The sequence below is a fragment of the Prinia subflava genome, chromosome 4 (genome assembly GCF_021018805.1).
Source record: "Prinia subflava isolate CZ2003 ecotype Zambia chromosome 4, Cam_Psub_1.2, whole genome shotgun sequence".
In the NCBI taxonomy this organism is placed as follows: domain Eukaryota; kingdom Metazoa; phylum Chordata; class Aves; order Passeriformes; family Cisticolidae; genus Prinia; species Prinia subflava.
Window position 1 is genome coordinate 60196166 of NC_086250.1, and position 24420 is coordinate 60220585.

The 24420-nt window shown below is 38.9% G+C and overlaps 1 protein-coding gene across 1 annotated transcript in view; it reads right to left on the reverse strand.

Moving 5' to 3' along the window:
- The window catches only part of PRKAR2B (protein kinase cAMP-dependent type II regulatory subunit beta), a 79877-nt gene that overhangs the window by 54818 nt on the left and 639 nt on the right, over positions 1–24420 (reverse strand). The window lies entirely within an intron of this gene.

Consider the following 24420-nt stretch of genomic DNA (forward strand, 5'->3'; position numbering starts at 1 on the left):
TGGCAGCCATAGCCCCCAAACCCCATCCTTGTTTACAAAGCAGGAATACTGCTGATGTAGCTAAATGGACAAAGAGAAACATCCACATCACAGTGTGTCTTCCTTGTGTGGAAAGTGCAAATGCTCCAGGTGAGCTTAGGAAACAAATGTTGTATCTAAATCATTCTCTTTTTTCTGTCCTATTGAGGGCAAAACTGTGTTAAAACTCTCAAGGACCTGACTGAGGTCAGTGGGTCAAACCTAGTCCAAAGTTGAACAACAGACTGAGAACCTGCTCTCAATACACTGTCTGATTTTATTCCATTTAACTCTAGTGTTTTCAGTAGAGTTACTCCTGATTTACCTATGGTCTTCTCACCATATACCTGAAAATCCCAGGCTAAATATTAACTGATGAGGATCATGGGCAGTATATGTTCCACCTTTCAGTTCCAAGCTTACCTATTTCTCAAAGGTCTCAACTTTCAGAAAGTTCTGAATTACGCTTATTGCAATCACATTCCTGTATTAAGCAAATTGATATTCACTTGTCTTCTTTCACAAACAGATTATTAATTAGAATGACCTAATCAGAACAAGAGCAAAATCAAACCTAAATGAATGCCTCTCTAAAGTACATGCTTTAGTCAGATTCATGATTTCATGTCCCAGATAGAGTTAACTCCCCATTACCCAGGACAATGATAGGCTGGGACATAGATAATAACAGTAATTTGGAGCCCCTCTAATTGCCCTCCATCACAGGAAACTTTCGTTTCAGTTCAGGATTAATCCAGGTAGAATGATTGTTTCAGAGGCTGAGACCAACACAAGACAGTACAGTTATGTTAATGTACCTTCACACTGATAAGACCTCACAAAATCTCAAGGAAAGCATGACAAACTCACTGACAGTTTGAAGAAATGACTCTGACAAAGAAGGGACTTGCCAGATCTATGGAGAATAGTTCTTGTCTTTTCTCTGTGAAAGGCTATGACAACTGTGAAGAATGAGAAGAAGGGATGAGCACAGCAAATACACAGCTATTATTTGGATGACAAACAAACAGTCCTGGCAATACAGTGGTTAGAGCATCACTTTCAAAATATTTGTATTTCAATTTCTGGAAAATTAACAGCAAAGGTAATATTTTAATGATGATTTACATGAGGTATGTTTTATTATTTCCCTCACCACATAAGTCAGGCTCAGAAGATGATTTTTTTTTCTTATTAAAAACAATATTGAAGAATAGCAGCACATAGGCTTGGCCTTTACACGAAGAGAAAAGGTAAATCGTAGCCACAGGTGCTTCCTGTATGTACCAGTCAGCCAAAGAACCTGACAGGTTAGACAGCACCACTGCCACCAAATTTCTCAATAAACAGATCTTAACATCTCAAGAATATCTGAAACCCATTCCAAAACTCTGATTAACCTCAGTGAAGAATACCCACAGTTCCTAAAAGGGTAGATCTGCACACAGCTCCAACCAAACAAAGGTGTGTTGCTTGAAAGCATTGCAAGTACACACTTTCAGGAAGAAGGGGCTCCCTAAGGAGTTGAGACTGCTCCGTAGCCAGGAGACAGAGTGCAAAGAGACACTTGCATTCATACCCAGAGCAGAACAGAGGCAGTGAGGCATGAAGGCAACACAGGCTTTCAGTGAATCCTGTAGACTGACTGAGAAACCAAAGATGAGGGCGAAACAACACTGTAGCAGTAGCATTTATGTGCTACTGGGAGAAAAAGAGAAACAGAATAATCTGGCAGCTGCAAGAAAAGTAAATGTTGGCAAGAAAAAATGGCTTCATCTCATGGGACACTCTAAAATTTATTTTTTAATTAAAAATGACATTCTACAGATTTTAAAACCATCTGTACCAAAACAAATACATACATAATTACTGTTGTCTTTGCAGACATCAATATATCTATAAATGGATTAAAATATACAGAAACCAGAATATCTTGTTATCCCCTTTTTTTAAATATGCAAAATAAACTTAATTTACATGAGGTTGTAGTCCTAAAATGCAGTTGGCTTTCTGGGCTGCCAACACATAATGTGAGGTTATGTTGAGTTTCTCATCCACCAACAATCCCAAGTCTTCCTTCTCAGGGCTGCATTTAATCCATTCTCCACCCAGCCATATTTGTGCTTCACATTGCCTTGAGACTGTGCTTCACTCGTGCAGCACCTTGCCCTCTGCTGTGTTGAACTTCACAAGGGTCTCACAGACCCCCCTCTCAAGCCTGTCAGGTCCCTGTGGATCCCTTCCCTCAGTGAACCCCCCTCTCAGGCCTGTCGGGTCCCTGTGGATCCTTCCCTCAGTGAACGCCCCTCTCAGGCCTGTCAGGTCCCTGTGGATCCCTTCCCTCAGTGAACGCCCCTCTCAGGCCTGTCAGGTCCCTGTGGATCCTTCCCTCGGTGCTGTTGGTGCCGAGGGCGCGCTCGGTCCCTGTCACTGACAAAGTGTCAAACAGCCCCGACCCCAGCACTGACCCTGAGGGAGCCCAGCCCTCACTGCTCTCCTCTGGGACATCGAGCTGCTGATCACAACTCTTTGAGTGCATCCAGCCATTATTACCATCCATTCATTATCCACTGAGTAGTCAAATTCAGGCCTTTCCAGTCTAGAGACAAGGATGTGAAGGACAGTGTCAAACGCTTTGTACAAATCAAGGTAGATGACATCAATTGCCCTTTCCAGATCCACCACTGCTGTAACCCAGTAGTAGAAGGCCACCAAGTTTGTCAGGAATGATTTGCCCTTAGTGAGGCCATGTGGCTGTCACCAATACCCTCCTTACTTTCTATGCACCTTTACATAGTTTCCAGGAGGATCTGCTCCATGGTCTTGCCAGACACTGAGGTGCAGCTGACTAGCCTGTTGTTGTCCAGGTCTTCCTTTTTTTTTCCAATTTTAGAAAAGGGGCTTATGTTTTCCCTTTTCCAGTCAGTGGAAACTTCTTTGACTGCCATGACTTCTCAAATGTGATGGATAGTGGCCTAGCCACTTCCTTGGACTGTCCCCTTGGAGTCCATGGATGCATCTCATCAGGTCCCATTAACTTGTCCACATTCAGCTTCCTCAGAACATATTGAACCTGACCTCCTACAGCGAGTGTTTCCTCATTCTGCTGGTCCCTTCTGGGACTTGAAGTCTTCTGCAACTTGAGTGCTGTGGCTGAAGCATTTGCCAGCAAAGACTGAAGCAGAAAAAATTTGTTATGTACCTTGTCCTTCTTCACATACAGACAGTCAGGCCTCCCATTTCCTTCTGGAGAAGGCCCACATTTTCCCTGGTCTTTCTTTTAACTGTGAACATATCTATAGAAGCTTTCCTTCTTGCCCTTGACATCCCTGACCAGATCTAATTCTTTCAGAGCTTTAGCTTTCCTAACCTGACCCCTGGCTGCTCAGACAACCTCTCTGTATTCCTCTCAGGCTACCTGTTCTTGCTTCCACCTGCTGTAAGCTTCTTTTTTGTGTTTGAGTTTGTCCAGGAGATCTTTGTTCATCCATAGATTCCTCCTAGTGTTTTTACCTGATTTCCTCTTCATTAGGATGCATTACTCCTCAGCTTGGAGGGGATAATTCTTGAATATTAACCACTTTTCTCAGGCTTCTCTTCCCTCCAAGACTTTGTCCCTTGACACTCTATCAAGCAGATCCCTGATTAGGCCAAAATCTGCTCTGCTGAGGTCCAGGGTGTTGAGCTTGCTGTGCCATCCTGATCACCACCCTGAGGATCTCAAACTCCACCACTTCATGGTCACTGCAGCCCAGGCTGCCCTGGAGATTCACATTCCCCACCAGATCCTACTTGTTGGTGAGAACAAGGTCCAGCATAGAACCTCTCCTTGGTGGCTCCCCTATCTCTTGGAGGAGTTACCATCAATGCATTCCAGGAATCTCCTGGATTGTTTATGCTCTGTTCTGTTGTCCTTCCAACAGATATTGGGGTAGATGAAGTCCCCAGTGAACACCAGGACTTCTGAATGTGAGAATGCCCATAGAGGACCTCATGTGCTTCCTGGCCTGGCAGCTGCAGCAGACCCCCCCTACAAAGCCACCTCTCCTGCCCTCCCTCCCTTTAATCCTGACCCACAGGCTCTCAGCTGGCTCCTCTTTCCCCCAGACTTGGCTCCAGGCTCTCCAGCTGGTCACTGGCATAGAGGGTAACACCCTGCCCTCATCCCTCCTGCCTGTCCTTCCACCCCAGCACTCCTGTCACAGCAGCCATCCCAGGACACAAGATCACAGCCCTGCAGTGTGTGCACATCTCTGCCTCCTGCTGTTTGTCCCCTGTGCTGTGTGTGCTTGCACAGGGGCAGCAAAGCTGGGTCCCCAGTGAAACCAACTCTCTGTCTGGAGTTATTTTGCAAGTTATTCATTTAACCTGTCAGAACACAGAGCCTTGAAAATGATGTAAATAAGTCTCTCCAACTTATATCAGTTAAAGAGATTTCAGTTCTTATGAATAATTGATGCTGTATGTAATTACAAACACTGAAAATAAAAAAATTAAATGCCTGCCTGATATGTTAGACCAATGACCCAGCACAGTGAAATGGGCTGTCACAGCTCATTATTGGGAATCAAATGCTGATCTTTTCCCACCCTTGATGAAGATTTTAGGCTTTTTTTTTTTTAATTTTCACATCTATTCTTTCAAATAATGTTCCTGTTAAAGCAACAAAGTGAAGATCTTGATGAGTTTTTCCATCTTAAATATGCATCTTGTTATTTAGCATGTTTATCCTTAGAAATTCATCCTCATTATTGCTTGTGACCAGTACAGTTGGTCATTATCTGATTAAAAGTAATCAGTGATCTAGATATGAGAAAAAAAAATATATATAATTTGCAGCAGTATTTCTAATCTTTTCTAATACCACACGGTAAAAAAGTTAATTTGTGTTAGAATTTGTCTATGTACAAGCTGCAGATGTGTACCTGTGTGGAAATCTTGGTTTGGAGCACTTGCTGCCCTCAACCCCAGATTACTCAGAATATATGACAGAAAGTAGTAGTGCATATGAGAGAAGAATTCTACCCACCAGAGACAACACCTTTTGAAAGCAAAACTGAGCCTAACAATACAAATGGAATAAATGTATCAGGAGGTCAGCCTTCCTAGGCCACGCCCTGGGCTACAAGGACCCAATCCTTCCCACAGGGCCAAGACCCAAGACCTGCAGCCCTGCTTCTGCTGGTCACCACCTATAGATCCCATTTTGTACAATTTACTGAACTGCCTATTTCTGCCCCAGCAGGGTGGGTTGGGGACTTTTTGTTTGTTAGGTTGGGGGTTTTTTTAACATGGTCACTACACCCAACATCACTTGCAGTAAGTAACATTCTTCTTTACTAATTATTACCATCTCCAAGGGATATTCTGCTATAGCCAAAGCACAGCTTTCAATTGCTACCAAATAATCTGACACAAAACATCAGTAATGCTTACCTTCTTACCCTGTCTTAATGTCTTCTTTTCACTTGAAATTGCACAAGCTATTTTAAGAATATTATGGTTATTTGCTTTCCAACACTGCTGCATAGGCATTTAGAGCCATTTCATGTTAATTTCTGCTTTCTAATTTTGCTGCCTGGGGCATATATATTAATGTATGCATGTTCCCTCTCAGGACACAAGAAAAACTGGTCATTCTGCAAAGCTCTACCAGCAATGCCCAGATCAGCTGGGATCCTGTAAAGGATCAAATCGACATAACTGCTTCAGGTTCACCATCTCATAAAATAAAAAATCAGTACCTGTCCTCGAAACAATATTTCTGTCAAACTGAAAACTAGAGCACTGAAGATTTTACATTAATGACTTGTTCTCCTGATTTCCTTCCCTTAGCCATTACATAACAGTGCTTTAGGTCTTTTCTTTAGGTTTTTTGTTTTTGTTTTTGTTTGGGGGGGGAGGTTGGTTTGTTTTTTTGATTGCTGTATTTTTTACAAAATTTTGGCCTATGTCTTTTGGCTCTTGACAGCACCTGCAAGATATATTTATTAGAAAGGAATAACATTGCAATCTCACTGATGGAAGTGGGCTGGAGAAGATGTCAGTATTCTTGTCTGAAGGAGTGCACCTTTGTGTAGAGTTTATAATTATCTCATCTATTTTATATCACTTGACAATGGTGAACATAACTGCTTTTTCCCATACACATTCATGCTACCCATGTTTAATCTAAAGCCTCAAAGCTTTTGAGACTCAGGTTTTCCTATTATTTTTCATGTTTTTGTCACTTTGCTATTAGGTTATTACAACAAATCCTACATGGGCAAACACCATTAAAACTTTCCAAAGCAAAGATTTTATACAAAGACTCTTGGTTCCTAGGACTGCCTTGGCAGAAATGTGTGGTACAAAATACCTTGATGAAGAAGTATATGAATATGTATAATCTGCAATCTGCATTGCCTGCTTATTCACTTCCTGGTGAAATCTAAGATTTTGGACTTGATGCATGTTTTAAAGTTTGCATATTTTAAGAACATTACGTACTTAAAGGGAGTTTCTCTTGCATTCATGATAATTCATTTTCAGCTATTCAGATCTAAAATAGACAGTTTTGTTAGCTTTCAGATAATGAGGCAAAGCACATTTTCCATGCTTGGTTTTAGAGACAGGCTGAGATGTACCTCATCAGAAAGCACACTGACTGTAAAGAAATATTTTTTTAAAAGCCCAAACCCCAAGTGTTATTGCTTGACTATAAGGAGAAGAATGGCTGTTTCAGAAAGAAAAATAAAAGAACCCAAACCAAACAAAATAAATATAAGCATCTAACTAGAAAAGCCATGGCCAAAAAGATAAGCTCTTAAGAAATATTCTGTCCTGGCTCCTACCACATAAAAGAAGCTTGTGGGTGATACAGATGGCAGGATAGTGCTTCCTTGAATCCAGCATGCTGACTAACAAAACACCTAATAGTCACACACAGAGCCTACCACCCATTTCCTAGTCAAATGTTCCACTGGTTAAACTACAAATAACTTAATTCCCACATTAGACAAACTGTCCAATGTCTGGCACCCAACAAAACCAGTTAGTGAAACCACAACAAAATTAACAAGTCCCAGTATCGTCACGCCAGAAAGGAACACATCTACTGAAGCCACTTAACTTGGTGGCTGACACCTTCCCCAAGCTCAGAACCCACAGGTTATTCTTCTGTGTGGCTTCTGAGAACAGGTTTGGAGTACTTCTGAGTTTTGTTTTTCTGTTTATAGTTAATGCCTGTACTCTTAGGCTACAGACCTGGGCAACACAAGTAACAAAAGCCTGGGCTACAAACAACTAATCTAGAGAGCTGAGAGTTTGGGTCAAAGGTAGAAGAGAGAGGAGGGGAAAGACAAAACCCAAAATATTTTGCTGTTCCCTTCCCAAATACATGTAATGCTAAGTTACTGGAAGCAGCTATTGGGGATTACAGTGAAGCAGGTGGCCAAAGCACCTTTGTGATTTGGCCTTTGCAGTTCTCAGGGGCAAGGGAGCGAAGCACAGCTGGTGCTGGCAGCTGCACCCACTTCAACACAGGCCTTGGATGCCATGGCAGTACCTGCTCTCATCTGCTCTTGCACACGTGTGGGACAACACGAGTCCATGGAGAAGGTGAGATACAGGTTCAACTTGAATACTACAAGCATTTACCTCTCTTTCAAACAGTTAGAACCCCTATCCACAGGCACAAGACCACTGCTGATGCCCTAACCATAGAGACCCCTAGGTGTGATTCAGGCTGACCTTAATGAGTGTTTGTATAAGCCATGGAAGGGCACAGAGAAATCCACCAAAGAATCCCTGGTGACAGTGATATCTAAGTGACTCCACAAATCTTCACAGGCTTAATCCTGAGTTAGCTGCATGCTGGCCTATTGACATTGCTTCAGCAGCAATGCAATCAGGTGCTGCTGAAGACATGCAAGATGGCCCAGAGCAACTGAAAAACTGCAAATAACAACAAAAATCCGTCAGCAATGAGCTACTGTGACTTATGATAAAATAAATTATTGTTCTCTCTATTGATAAAGAGTGACACAAAGGAGCACCACATTGACATATCATGCTGTCAACAATAAATTAACAATCTTACAAATGGCACCACCACATCTGAACAGCTGGAAGTCCTTCTCCCCTGAACTGGGCCGGTAAAGAATGGGGGCAATTAGGGATAACTACTTTTCAAGTGAGCAGACAGGACTTAGACCCGTTGCCTTGTGATGGCTAGAGGTTGACCAAAGAGCAAACAGAGCATGGTCCTCATCGCCATGACCACACTGACCTGAACCTGAAACCCCCCCTGGAATGGCCAGCTCTCAGTTTTCAAACACGGCACCCTGTTGTCTCTCTCTCCCTTCTATCAAATGTAGGCATGCAGAACATGTTGCAACCCACAGCACAATATGTTGCACAGCCCCGTTGCTGTCTCCTACTCAGTCATGATACAACTGTGCTGGCATTTATAGGACCATGATCAAACAGACCCGAGCTGCTGCATGTGACTGTCCCAGTGCCAAGAGGACAGAACCATATAGTGCATATATGGTGTAATGCACTAGTTTAGCCTCTTTTTCCAGGCCTACACTCATATCAAACTGTTTTTCTCTTCCATGGTAATAACCCAGAACTTTCCAGAACTACACTCCAGACTACAGAAAATTAATACAGAGCTACATGGCCTGACTTGGTGTGGAGATTTTTGTGCCCCAAAGGTATAATTTGTGCATAATGATGCCAAATGCTGCCACTTGAGCCCTTTCATGTATTTTTTCTTTATTCTCAAACTGCTTCTTACCTCAATTATGGAATCTTTGGGGCCAAATAACTCATTTTTTCAAGAGAATGGAGAGGTCAAAGAGATCCCACAGTTGAGCTTATGGACAGATTAACAGGACATGTCTTTTCTGTCCTGAACAAATCAACTCATGCAAGTGAGCTGAGAAGTGGCAAAGGAAGCTGCAGACACTAATTTATTTCAGGACCTCCTGTTGTGTTAATGTGAAACAGAGATTACTGGCAGCACCTGAACAGCATTCTCTGAGAAAAGGAGTTGTCAAAGTACAGATACAAAGATCTACCTCCTATAATTTCTTTTCTTGATACTGCAGTAGCATTAAAAGCACTCTACAATGTAAAAACTAAATCCCATTATGTCTTTCAGCTCCATTACTTGTGGATCACATTCAGAAATGTCTAGTAATGGCAAGTGGTGGATTTTTCAGCAGTTCTCCATTGTGCTCAATAGTTTGGACAGCACTTGAAAAGTTGCATCTGTTGTAAGTAAACTTCAGCATCACAGTCACTTTCACACCCATTTTGTTCTTTCCCTGGCCAGAGATGCTTGAGAATATTGTCCTGACCTCCTTCAGTAACTATCTGTGAGATTCCTACTAGGGGCCAACTTTCCATGACTCTTGATAGCAAAACTCTCCAACAGGCTGATTAGTCATCAGGCAATGAATTAATTCTTGGCATAAAATAATGGTCTTTCAACAGAGGGCTTTAAAAAAAAACCCAAACAAAAACCAAACCAAACAAAACCTACTATGCTTCCACTTCAGATGCCACAGCAAAATTACAGATTATAATTACACCATTACTTGAAATACAGCTAAAACCAACCATAGCAAATATCATGGGCCATGACCCAAAGACTCCTTTCCCTCTAGACCCATCCCAGAAGTTCCAACACACATTTTCACATTGTCTGTTTACACTTACCTACCTGGGACCATGATCCACGTTTTGGGTACAGAACAGGAAAATACAGAGCCAAAATAAAGGCAGACCAGCACATGCAGATCATCTGGAGTTTTGCTCAGACTCTCTGCTTTGGAAAATAGCAGAAATGCTTTAATCTGTGTCTGACAAAGAGCTACTTGTCCTGACAGTCTTCCCCCAACCTACACTGCCTTCCAAGAAATGCTATTTCTTTTAGAGCAGGTAAACAGAAAATGTCCAGACTGTATTAAAAAAGGAAAACAAAAAACTAAGGGATGAGCCTGACTGGGTACATGGCAGACTTGGAATCCTCACCTCTGGAAAAAAAAAATGCCCTACTTTCCAGGCTATGCCATAGTCCAAGGGCAGGCACTAAAAATTCTTCTCTTGAAGCCAAGACAATGTGCAAACAAGCGTGCTAAAAAGCAGAGTGGCCTAGTGATCTGGATATCCAAATGTCCACAAAGATAGGTGAGAATTTCTTCTTTAACTTACTGGAAGATGCGTGATTTATATTAAACCCTCAACAGAAAAAACAATTGTAAATTAAATTAGAATTTTCTAACATTTCTCCCTTGCCTTCTCAAAAAAAGGAAAAAAACCCCAACCAACCGACCGACCAAACAACAACAACAACAACAACAACAACAACAACAACAACAAAAAAAAAAAAAAAAAAAAAGGCAAAAAAAAGCAAAAAAACACACCTACACAGACTGCTTTAGGAAGTTTATGAAATTAAAGGACACTCAATTCATAAATATTGCTTTTCACTTGTATTCCCAGCATCAACATTAGATTACTACAAGAGAAGATGAGGAGATTAATACTATTTTGGGCAAGAAAAAAAATAGATGAACACTTTTTGTGCTAACAGTGGATTTGTTAAAAAACCCATAAAGTTACAAAACTGGGCAACTTTTTGTTTAAGAACAGACAGTGACTTAGGACTAAAAATTCCTTCACCTTTTATAGGCTGAGTTGTTGCATGACCTCTGTGTTCAATGTGACACGAAGAACACATGGTTGAACACAGAATTCTGTAATAGCCCATACCAACAGCCACAAGCACCCTTTGTATAAACAATTTGGTAAATTACAGTATGAGTTAGGAATATCAAGTAATGCAGTCTGGGGTTTATTATACTTTTAAGGGCAATCTTTGTAGCCTAAACATACAGGTCTCCTCTGTTTACAAGGGCTTTGCTGATTGCTCAGGTGTTCCTGCACTTTTCAAAGATAAACTCATTTTCTATATTTAGCCAGAAAATACATTGCATCAGATAAAAATTTCTTAAATTCTAGCATCAACTGGGCCCTGGACTCTAAGATACAGAAGTTTTTTCAAGTATTGTAGGCAAACACTGACACATGAGCCCTTCACAGTCCTTCACATACATACTGCTACAAGATCCCTGCAAGTTTGGAATGGCAAATATTCCATTTCCCCAAGTTACAGGCACTAGTGCAAACTACTCAAAGGCACACAGCAAGTCTGTGACACACATGAAGATTTAACCTAATTTGTTTTAACTCTCAGAGCCCTATTTTTAATTTGTGGATTTTTCTTCTTCCTTAAAGGATAGTTATCAAGGGATGAGATTAGAATAGACCAAAACTTAGCCTTCAATCCAAATTCCTTTGTCTTGTGGATTTCATCCAGACCCACAGAGTATTAAAATGATTTTTTTTCCCACAATTATTAAGTATCTCTTATGACTGGCAGGATATGGGAAGTTACCCTCAGTTACTATATTACACCATATATAATAATTTAAAAATACTTTTATCACTAATTTGATGGACTACAAGGGCTTCATCAGGCCAGACTATTAAAAACAGACATGCATATATTTTCTAAAGCATATAGTTTCATAGGCACAGTAGGTGTTCCTGTATCATGACATTAAAATTTCTGTATTATAGATTACCACTATCCAGTTTTATAGACATGCCAGTAATTCTGATGAACATGCCTCTTTCATTTGTTTTACACCTCCAGTTCAAAGCTCTCCTTTTTGCTTTTAAAACAAGAAATTACTTGGAAATCAAACCACTTCCATAAAACATGCAGGATCTGACCAATAGAAAACACAGTCAAATAAAAGTAATACATATTAGATATCAAAACTACTGATCACCAAAAGTACTTTTTTAAAACTGAGAACTAGGATTAAAATCTCTTTTTATACAAACAGGAAAAGAGTGACAGTTTTGTATCCAGTGCCAAGTTTCACCTCACATTCTCACTGGAATTTGTGTAACTTTCCAGCTACAGACTACAAAACTTCAATCTTCTTTCCACTCCCTTAAGCACAATCATTTGTATGTGTCTGATCCTCACTCTAGGAACACAGAACCCCATGTCAAACAATAACTACACAAGCAGAAGTTGTCCTTAGGATACATTGCAACTGTTCAATCTCTAAAACACAATTTGTCCAAGAAAGGCATGACGGTAGTTTTGGTGGGTGGGAATTATACCTAAAATGTACTGCATTAAAGGCTCTCACTAAAAGGAAAGCTAAATTCATCTCTTTATTTGGGGAAAAAATAAAATAAATAAATCAAAATTTGTCCTGGAATGCAGAGCACAAATTAGACAAAGTCAGTTCCTCAGCTCCTAGCTAGAAGCAAATATAGAGTAGGGTTTCTGAAATTAATGTGTACATCTTATTGGCTCGGTCTTTACATTTTTAAAGCAGCCCATGTGTTTATATTCTTGACCTTTGTACATTTTCCAAATGAAATACACCTAAGTATTTTCAGCAATAACCAGGCTCCTGTTACTTTCCGAGTGTCAGTCACAGTCAGGTAACTGCTCCAAGTGTCACAGCAATTACATTTCTATTCCTGATGTTTAGAAAGAAAGAGTGTTGTTCCACAGAATCTTGCCTGTCAATTTTAAATTGGTTTCAGCACAAACTATTCAAACCATTGGAAACAAGCAAGGGTAATTCCATTTTGCAATGATACATAAATTCCTTAACAAAAGAAAAAACTGAATTTGCTCTACAATTTTCAACTGAATTTTTAACAATGAGAAAAGTCTCAAAGCAAAGAAGTTTCTAGTAATATGTGAAAAATAGAAGCTGATACCAAAGTACCTACCATGAAGGACAGGTCACATAAACTCAGCCTTGGCCTGCCAGCTGATCAGTGCTAGACATTCTCAATATCAGTTCTAGATGGCTCTGGACACTCAGGAGTTTCCTCCCCCTGAACACTCCAGTGCAGCACCTTTAGGAATCCACTGCTTCTTGAACCTGTGCACTGCAAGGGCACAGCACACCCTCTGTGCCATATACCCACTGCCTCTCGTCAAACTGAGCTGTTCTCACCCCAGCTGAACTGAACCCAAACCAGCCAGCCAGTGCTGGAATAAATTCATTTAAAGAAACAAAGAAAGCATGCACAGTTTGTGTGTTCAGAGCTGTCTAGTCAGTTTTATTAGTTCTTCACAAGCAACTGCATAATAACTTTGGCAAATTAAACATCAAAACTTAAAAAAATAGAGAAACTCACTGAAAAGAATATGGCAATAGATGTCAAAAGTGAGACATCAGATGGCAACATACCGACCACAACCACAAATAATAACTGCTAAATAATAACACACCTTAGCAAGCACAGAAAACTCTAGGCTCATAATAAGAACAAAAATAGTTTTGCTTAATTGTTAAATTTCCCCATGGCAGTGGAATGATGCCCTGCTTGTGCCCAGGCCAGTGGGGACCCTTGCAGTGCCTCTGGGATAGATCTCTCCTGAGGGGTGGGACCACAGGCCAGCGCCCAAAAAAGGGACCTTGGGTCTGTCACCTCCAAGCCAGAAGAAGCAATAAATGGCCACTTTATTAGGGAGAAGCACTAATACTCTCCTTAACCTGTAGGATTTAAGAACATCTTTCTGAAGCTTATTTGCATGTTTAGTTTTGATTCTGTCAAGGATTCAGATGCTATAGTGGCAGAATATAATCTGGATCCAGGAGTACTTGTGTCCTCTTCTGACATCAGCTCAGTCCCAGATGGTCTTCTCTGGTGTTACAGCTATGGAGACAGTGAGTGTCATGCTAGAATTGTAAATATTAACCTGCCCCCTTTCAACTGAGAAGGGTGATCACACACATTTCTGTGATTTATCTCCCATTACTCTAAAACTCCACTGCAAATAATACTTTATCTCAAAACAAAGGAAATGGATCTTATGGCTGATTGAGCTTCTGGATAAAAAGCAGATCAAGCAACCTTCCTAATTTCATATATTGAAGGAAAAAAAAAAAAAAGCAAAACACTTGACAGCAACAAGGATAAAAATCAGAATTTTTTCATAGTTTCTTTTACTGTCTTTACTACTATTTGTTTCTTTTAAACATTTGTTTTTTTGGTTTTTGTTTTTTTGGTGTGGGGTGGTTTGTTTTGTTTTGGTTTTGGTTTGTTTGTTTTGGTTTTTTGTTTTTTGTTTGTTTGTTTTTGTTTTGTTTTAGTGTTTTTATTCCAGTGCATGAGAAATATCTTTCAGCCAAAAAAAGTTTGAGATAGAAGAAGTAGGTTGCAACACATTGCTGTACTTTAGTGCTCCATATAACCTTCCCTGGAAAACTCTGTTTGGTGGAAATGGATCAGTGACATCCAATTTTGGCAGCAGCAAAAAACTCAGGTCTTTTTACAGTATTTACACAAGTTCTTGTTGATAAACTCCTCGAATTCCCAAAAACAAAGTCAGAGAAGAGGACAAACACCTACATATTTGCATGGAAAGCACAGCTTTCTCTTAAAGCTCAAACTGTTCTTTGATTAGATTTGCCAAGATCCCAAGACTTCCCAGTCTCCCTATACCTCCCAAGCCCTGCATCTGTGCTTAATAAAATACACTGAAGAATGGACTTGAAGAAAGTAGGACATTGTTCCTCTTCTTTTTGTGGTTTTTTTCAAGGCCATAAACTGAAGTAATTACAGATAAGCCATGTTCATCTGACAATGTATCCCAGATAGACAGCAAACTAGGGTGCACTTAAATCAGTGACTCCATTTTATTCCTGATATTAAGAAGGCAAAACCAGAAGAACAAGTGACTTCTTTTTGCAAGGTGGATAATGGAAATTAATCTACTCCCACCTCAACTGCCAGCAGCAGCTACATTCCAAGAGAAGGGGAAAACTGACAGATTAGCAAGGGAGACATGGAGAAAAATACTGCAGATAAATTTTCTAACAAGAATTTAAGTTAGTACTATCTAAGAATAAATAATAATCTATCTTCTTTCAAAACAATTTTTTATATGTGCATTAGGCATTAAACAATATTTCCTGTAGGCTGAAGTAACAGGAAGGAAGGCAGGCTGTTAACTTTGTATTTAAATTACCTCACAGATGCTTAAATATCATAGTGGTGAAGGCTAGATCAAAGTTTCTCATGTTTAGACTACCTATTAAAAACCAGTAAAAGAGATAAATTATCAGCTAAAAGATGGGTTTAGAGAAAGATGGCTGAATGTTACTCAAAGTTATTGAACAAAATGGCTGGAAGGAAAAAGCACTATACATTCAGAACTGGAAAATAAAAACCCCAAAAATAGAATTAAAGATAAAATGATGACTGGGTCTAGTACTAAGGAGACTCATAAAGAAACAGATCGATAAAGCCACCGGATCCTAACTTCTCAATTTCAGTAGAAATTAGGCATAACTGGGCACAAAATTAAACTTCTCCCACTAATGTTTAATTTCATCAATTATTAAGAATACACAATCTTCAAAACTCTTTCATTATGAAAAAATGGGGTTATCACAATGGTGGAAAACTTTTTGTTTGAAGTCTTAATAAAATTTTGATAGATTTCTGTAGCACATATTGTAATTGTTTCTGACTGCAAGTGTGATGAGTATCACAAACATTGTTTTGGAAGAGAACAAAAGATCTCAGGACAATTCCAGCCCTCTATTAGACAAACTTTTTGTCACACTAACCATTGTTAAAACAGGAGGAATACTTAAACATATTAACTAGCTTTTAGACATTCATTTCCAAGATATTAAATAGCAAAAATTCTTCATCAACACTTATTTCAAGGACTTGTGGTATTAATCTGCATTTTTTAGCAAAGGCAATTACTGGCCCAAAGATGGAGTTCTTCAGCATCAATGAAAACTCTGACAGCTTCAGAGAAAGGAGCTAAAAGGGAACAATTTCAGTGGTAAAAATAACAGGAAACAAATTAGAAGGACCAGATCAATGCAGTGACAATATATTTTCATATGCGAGGTCACCCAAAAAGGCCATAGCAAAGCTGTCATGGACAGCTTGAGTTCAAGTTAACCCATATCCCACACTTACAAATACCTTATAACTCACAGCTTTGGAGTCTGTTTTTCACACTAACATTACAAACTGTCATTAAAATCAGAATGGGAAAACACACCAAGACTTTCAGCCTGTGTGGTGAGGCATGCAAGTCTGGATGCTTATGCTTGGCTCCAGCTTGTATTCATCCCAACACCAAGAATTCAGTACATCTTTTATTTACAGTCTACACTGAGGCTTTGCAAAGAATGTTTTATTTCCAGTGTTGGGCAAGCATTTCTTCCTATCTGGTATGCTTTAAAATGGACATGTCTGCTATAAAGGTATAGTATAAAAACACTACCACTATTTATAAAAACATATTTGACATCACAGGGATTCAGAAGGAATTGATGCTGTTACAAGAATCTTTATACAAGCAGGATGGTATCTGGAATGACTGAGCAGGAAAGATCATGTTACTTCTCCTTTCAAGATCTATTTTATACAGCAATTTTCTAGATCCTCCATTAAGGAAGTCTTCATATTTACTAATTGTCCCTTTTAGCCCAGCTTTACAGAAACCACTTCAGTCATAAAAATGAAACTGCATGTGTAAGATAGCTATTCTCATAATCAGCCTTTACCTGCTCAAGCTCTCAGCTTCAAATTCTTGCTCTGATAATTTTTTTCTTAATCTCATTAAGCAGAGTAATTTAAGAGTCAAATACATAAGTGAAAACCACTTTGTTGTTACAGCATGCTTTTTACAATGCTACCTTCCATTATCCAGAGTGTTACAGCACAATATGGCAAGGCTGACTAAAATTTGGATTTTTTTCTTATTGTTCTATTCTTTATAATTTCCCTATTTTATCTGTGGACCACAAATTACTTTTCTGAGCAGCAATGCTAAAAGGATGCCATTTATAGAAAAGATGGCAAACTGCCATATGGTTATTGTACAGTTCATTCTGAGGATACCTTGTACCTACAATCTGCATTTTACTCTTATGCACTTCAGGCACCCTTGCCTGTCTCCATCCCCCCTCATTTCAGAACTCCCACGTTTTCGTATGACATGGTATCATTGGAAATGCTCAATGAGGCACTGGACATTTGATTACCATCATCTTTTGTAACCCCAAAACTGTGTGTCTTCTGGGTTATTTGCTGCATGGATATAAATCTGGATTTGTGTATTACACTGCCTAGAAACTGCAAATACAAATTCTGTGTGAGTACTTCTGCTATTTTTATCACAAAGTGCACAAAAAGTTGAAACAGATCTCCTCAAATTTTTAATGAAAAACCAAATTGACAAACGTGATGCTCTTCTGCAAGGAAAAGTGTAATAATACCAGTCAATTAGAAGAGTAAAACATAAAGAGAAAACAAAGCACACTCAAAGACAAATTTCACCCTCTTCAACAAAGTCTTGTTTAGTACTATGAGTGATCTACAGAACAAAAAAAGTATTCAATAAAGAAAAATATTAAATAAATCCCCAAGTTTGTAATTAGTTGTCATGATCAAAACATCCTGTTCAGTTCCATGCAGTAACTGGGTTATCATTCCTACCCAGCATGTGGAAGGGTTAGCCTAAAAGGGTTCCCTGAAAGGAAAAGGGGTTTCAGTATAAAACCCCTATATAAAGCTAGACTTACCAGTATCATCATCCAATGTCCCAAAGAAAAGGAAATAAAGTGCATATTTCCTTTAGAATTCTCATAAGAATACTTTCAAAGAATACCATAATTAATGGATTTAATTTATGGTATGGTATTTATGGTATTTATTAGGTTATGGTAATGCCTACTTATAGACAAGCTTGTTTCTTCTGACAGGTTTATCTAGCACATGGTAATTCATGTATACGTGGAGTTCATCTTTAATGCACCCACATCCATAAAACAAGCAACAATATCAAACAATCTATGTGATAAATGTATCACCCCTAGTAAAATCACCTCTTCTTCTTCTAATTTATGTATGTCAAGACCTATTCCAGCAGCAGAGAACACTGAGCCATTTTTAATGGCTCTTTTTCTCAAACTCTTCTCCCTCCTTCATTCACTTCTTAAAAATTGCTCACTTTTTTAGAGCACAGAACTTCTGAATAATTACACTCACTTGAAGCTCATAATAGGAGTTCAAACCTGGGGTGGGAATAGTTGCACTACAGCGTGACTTTAAGGCATTTCCATAAAAATAATACTTGGTGAAATAACTGCTGTGACTTGCATTAAGCACTAAAAGTAGGGACATTTCACCATGTCTGTTATGTACTGTCCAATATTTCATTTCTCCATCAGCACCATCTTGGCTCTCTTAGCCATGAAGATGGCAGCTGTACCCATGTGCCTACAGACTTTCTTCACTTTCGTCACCACTACTATCATTTTTTTAAAATATAAAATGGCTGAAATCAGTCTCAATCATCCATAAAAATTTGAGTTTAAACTTTCTCTAAAATGCAAGTGTTATGAGGCTTTAGACATGGTAATATGAGAGATGACCATGTCAAAATATTTAATATTTTCAGCATCAGATGACCAAATTCACATCCATACAATGCATTGACCACTGATTTTAGTGAAAATCTTCTGAAATATATTTATAAGCCAAACAGAATTTCAATAGAAAATTCACAACATAAATTTGGGACAGCAGGGCTATAATGGGGTAGAAAAATAAGGGCAGAGGATTTAATGTACTTTCTCACATGTGCTGTTTGTTCTTTTATCTTTCTCCCCTTACTTCAGTTCTCTATCTCCTCCTTCCTCTTGTTTTTACCTTTGTATTTTCCTTACCACACAGTGACTCCTTTTCTTCCTCCATGTCCTGCCTTCCACCTTGCCTTCGTTTCTTTCATCACCGTCCCAACAAATGAAATTTCCCAGTCTAGAGGTCATCTTTGATATTTGTAAACCAGAAGTGCAGCAGCAGCCTGTACCTTGTGACCTAAATGTGTGATTTCCAAACCATACGTTCCAGATTTACAGGAGCAGCTAAGGCCAGTAAGTCTGCAGAGATTTGACTGTTTAGGTACGTGTCACGCAGACTGAGGGAACTGGACACAACTAGAGAACATAATGCAATACTTTTGCATATCAGACTTGGGATAAACCATGGGATGTACGTGTATTAAAGCTTAACTTCCTGACAGATGCACGAAGCACATCTGTGCAGGTTACAAGCTTATTATGCTGTAGGAGTACATTCTAAAAACACACACTCTCTTAATGTCCAGAGATGGATCTTTATTCTCTTCACCAAGCAGGGAAATAAACCAGTTTTTTCCATTCACTTAAATGCACCAACAGGAGTAAACACAAGGAACAAGAAATATAAGGTTTCTTTGAGAAACTGAAATGAAGTCAGCAAGTGAACCAATATTCCTAGAGAGTTCCTGAGGAAGCAAGCTTTCCTTTGAAACAGACACAGTACAGGCAAGAAATTGAGTGTTGCTGTGCAAATGTTGGTACTGACACTGCTTATACTGACACAGGTTATAATTCATAATGCAGTCACTACAAGCCCATGCCAGCAAAATTTTGTCTTCCTATACACACTGAATTAATGCTGTTCTCTTTTTCCAAGCTAAACAGTCAGCTAAAAACATCTCTACATTGTTTCTTTAGCAAAGAAGAAGCTGAAGACAAATTTGAATATTTTTGGTATAGTTCTACTACTTTGCTGTCCATAGGTCTTTGGAATTTCCTCCTGCTTCTCTTCAGTACACTTTAACAAACTTTAACAAAATAGCCAGCAGAGACACCTCCACTCATGCATGCTTAATTTTGAGCAGGGATGCATTAAATACTTTTGAGTGGAGGCTGCTATCATTTCAACTAAATTATTAATATAAACACACTTATTTTTTAAAAAATGGTTGTGTCAAAAGTATTCCTTTCATCTACAATCCCAAGCAGATACATGTCTGAGAGGGAACCATAGTCCTTACTACACAGGCTACTAAGTAGTACATATTACAACTTCACATTTCTAGTTGCTTTTAATTTTGTCAAACTAAGTTTTTTGATGACAAATATTTCAGCTTGAATAAAACACCTGTGTCATATTAAGGAATTAAAGACAAACAAACAAAAACTTGCTTGGGTTTACTCTCTAAAACAACTGTTAGCAGAAAGAAAATATTTTAGTTTGCTCCTGTCAAAAATACTGGAAATCATTATTTCAAAAATCTGCCTTATTTTGGAGATTTACAGCATGGATAGAAAGCTTTGTGGTTTTATGACTGTGTACAGTAATAGAGAAGAGCAGGCAGTAGCCAACCCCTGACCAAGGCCCACTGGACCAGCAAGGCACCCAATCCATGCAGCTGGAATTCTCTTCCCTCCCAGAATCCTTCTTCTTGCTAACACCCACCCTGAACACTTAATTTACACACGTTATTCTCGGAATTACAGCAGGCATAGTGTAGAAAACTGCAAGGAGGTATGGCCCAAAGCCTTGCCAAGGAGGGCTCCAGCAATGCCATGCTCACTGGTCTGTGGCTGGAAATTTGTCTCTTTGAAATTGCACCCACAGTAAGGCTGCTCCAGCCTGGGTCCCATCGGGTTTGTCCATACAAATAATGCTTTATTTCTTTCTGTATTTCACAAGAGTGACCATAGAAATTATTAAAACTTCATTTCTAAGCTTGGCTAAGTACATATCAGATGGTGATGACTTCAGCCATTACTCATCATATTGCAAATTTTAATTTGAATATACAGATTTATAAGAAATTCAAATGCATTCTATATAGTCCTTGATTTAAGAATATCCTACTACAACTTGTATATATTGTTATGTTGTTCCCTTGTCCTTACTGACCCCTTCCACTGCTGTAATCTACCCATTATCTACACATGACACAAATGTAGTTGTGTGCTAAGTTTTTCCTGATTTCTACAATTCACCTATTATTTCAAAATTTCTATGAACAGTGCATCTGTAAAGCACTTCAGCCTGAATAAATGAACTGAAATGAAGACATGCCTTTAAAATTGCTATTGTAAGGTAGAATATGTGTATTTTACCTGAACAGTGATCTCATATTATTTAGGCACAATCAGTGGGTTAAGCTGAGATATAGACTTGCATTTTCTAGTTCAAGTTTCAAAAGAAGGAACTCAAAGCAACCAACACACCAACAGAAGCACACGGGGGAGGAGAGGGACAGCTGTAGTATTTTCCTGTTAAAATACACCACTATCTGAGAAAGGCACCAAAACAAACTGAAGTAAAACCAAACAAAAGAAAAATAAAGTAAACAGAGGCTATGTTGTGCCAAATGATACATACAGCACTGCAATTTTTGAGTATAAAGAACAGCAATGTTACTTCAAAAAACTCTTCTACTAATTCATGTTAAGGCTAGATGAAATATGAATTTTTATCTATGGCAAATGTTTTAAAACAACTGTTACAAATTACATGGGTTATTGCCCATCAAATTCAGTTGCAAATAACACGTGAGTGGTAACATCAAGAGAAAAGTATAGGCACTGTAAAAAGAACAAATAATCTACTGAGTATTTCCAAATTTTGCAGACACACTACAATAGAACTTAATATGCAATTCAGACCTGCTAAACATTAGACAAATTTCTAAAGGAGAGCTCATTTTTTATGTATATTTCCTATTCAATTTAGTGACTGCTATTAGACTGCTATTAGGAATTAGTTGTTGTTACTGATTAATGCTAATACACCCATGTAGGACAACTGAATATTTTTTTAAAAAACACTTCAACAAACAAATCAACTAGAAAACCTGAAAAACATTCCCAAATTAAACCGTGTGTTCCAAAGGGGATAATCTAAATGCTCTGAACATAAAGAATGTCATTTCTGAGGTCACCTTAACTCCAGGTGCCAATTGAAAACTATGACACTGATCCAGAAAAGTTCTCCCTCCAGACAAGATAACTGCTTTTACCTTCATGTGATTTCTGCAGCTGAGGCAATGGACAGAGCAAAGACCTGAACAGAGTTTAATTCAAGGTTCACATATAACTCTTAATCCCAAGTACAGGGTTTTTTTCTTTTTAGCAGAGCTTATGCCTCAGCTCATCATTTCCGAAATAGGATAATGCTCATGTACCTTCCAAAATACATTTCAAGGACAAAACTAATACTGGCAAAGAGTTCAACTGCACTGCTTGTAGGTATTTAGAAATATTTGGTAGGGGAAAAAGTAGGTTTGGAGCATTTACACTGAGAGCTGAACAATACTGTGATTGAATTAATTAAGGAATACTGTCAGTTCGATATTTGAAATGTAAAGCCTTAGCAAAGGAAAGATACCACCACCAGGTCTGACCTCCTTCACAGAGGTTTTTATTTTACATTTATCAGCTTTTCAAATTTATTGTCCTCTTCTAAGCATGTAAACAGGACAAATTTGCTATACAAGAAGAAGTTTAATAATTCATCAAGGCAAAAGAAAAAAAAAATTTAAAATTTTCCCCCAAACTTCAGTTCTTAAGAACTGCTATTTCTAAAAACAGAAAGCAAAAGCATAAAAGAAATATGCTTTTAAATTTGTATTTAAACCTATTAAACAAATATTTGAGTACAAGCCTTTATGCCTCCAGTTATTAACAAAAGGCTGAGTGGATGCATTGTTATGTTACCTCAGAAGAATATATTCATCAGACATAAAATTTGAATTTAAAATACACACTCCTGCACAATGCACACATACACAAGCACACTACTAGCAATCATTTACCATGACTTACTTCTTATTAACCTTCACATGGCTTCACAAATATTTTCATTTTTTGTTTCTTTTAATTAACAATTATTTGAACTGATAACATTTACAAATCATAATACAATTAAACGTTCAAAATATATTAGGCTTAAAAATTTTGTCAAGAAAGTAGACCAATTCGTCAAACTAAGAGATTTTAGCATGTCCCTTAATAAGAATATTGACAATAATGGCTTTCCCTCTTCAAAAAGCACAACAAAAAGACTGTCAAAAGATCTTGATTACAGGTATTCATTAGAAAAGCTTACACAGCTTCTTAGAGCACCCTGTAAAGTTATAGGTACGTAACATATACATACTAATAAGAAAACCTACTTTTCTGCACTTCCCTCCATACAACATTCCAGTTCTCCATTTACCAATGAGATTGTTTGATGTTAGAATAATAATTGTTTGAAAAACCACCTCTAGTGTTAGTAAATTAAGATAATAATTCTTTTCTTCCACATTATATGACCATTTCAGTTTTCAAAGACAGCAAATTTTCAAATTTCTACTAATCTCACATAATCAGCATTGGAGTTTAAAATTGCCACATAAATCTGCAGAATCTGATTGACAGATTCAATTTCCCATTAAATACACGTGGGTATAGCTGCAAAGATCAGATGAAAAGAATGGCGACTGTCTTATGGGGTAACATGAAGCATTTTGAAAACTTACCCGCTTATTAAACGCCAACTTGTTTATCTACATTTCCTGATAAAACGCACACAACACAACATTTTAAAACCTGCACTGAAACTCAACTAGCAAACAACTGCCTTTACTCTGCAAGTAAATCTACCTCCAGCGCGACTCGGAGGGATGACTGCTTTGATGATCTGATGAGATCCACTTCAAACTATCCTCAAAAAAAAAAAAAAAGATAACATGCTTGGACGCTTTCCTCTTCTCCATCTAACCTATTGACTGACCCTTCAGTCAGCCTGCTCATGACACAAAGACAAAGCACAGTGCACCCTTCAGAGGCAGCTCCTACCCGTCCCATAACCCACGCCAGCAGATGGATTGACACAGTCTCGAAATAAAGACTGTCAGCCACACAAAGATAAGGTGTCATTAGCTGCGTGTGCATCGGTGTTACCTTCAAACACAAAGATACCGCAAATGTTCTTTGCTGTCACAGCAACACTTGTTCCACAGGCCCTTCTAAATGCAGAAAATTTCACCCTGGCTTTCAGGAAGACATTGTGTTCGAAATTGTGCTCTACTTCTAAAAACATATAACTACATCTACGTAAAACGCTTAATCAAGTGCGTGAATACAGCAGCATGCCCATGAGAGGTGTTTCCTGATGAAGACATACCCCTGCGCTAATTACAGAATGCAGATTTGCTCTTATGAAAAGGAAACATATAGACAGATCTTCACTAGACTATTACAGGCTCAAACGCTACAAGCGGTGCAGCCGGTGATACCTGTGTGCCAAACACCAGCACTGCCGAACAGCGGGGAAAAGCCCGGGAGGTTGAAGTTTGCCGCGGGATACGGGAAACCTCCCGCGGGCTCCGCTGCTCGGCGTCAGCGCAGGCGGTCCTGCCCGTGTCCGCGCCCCGAGGCCGCCGCGCTCCCGCCGCCCCCGCCACCCCGGGGCTCCCCAGCGGCCCGGCCCGGGGCCCCG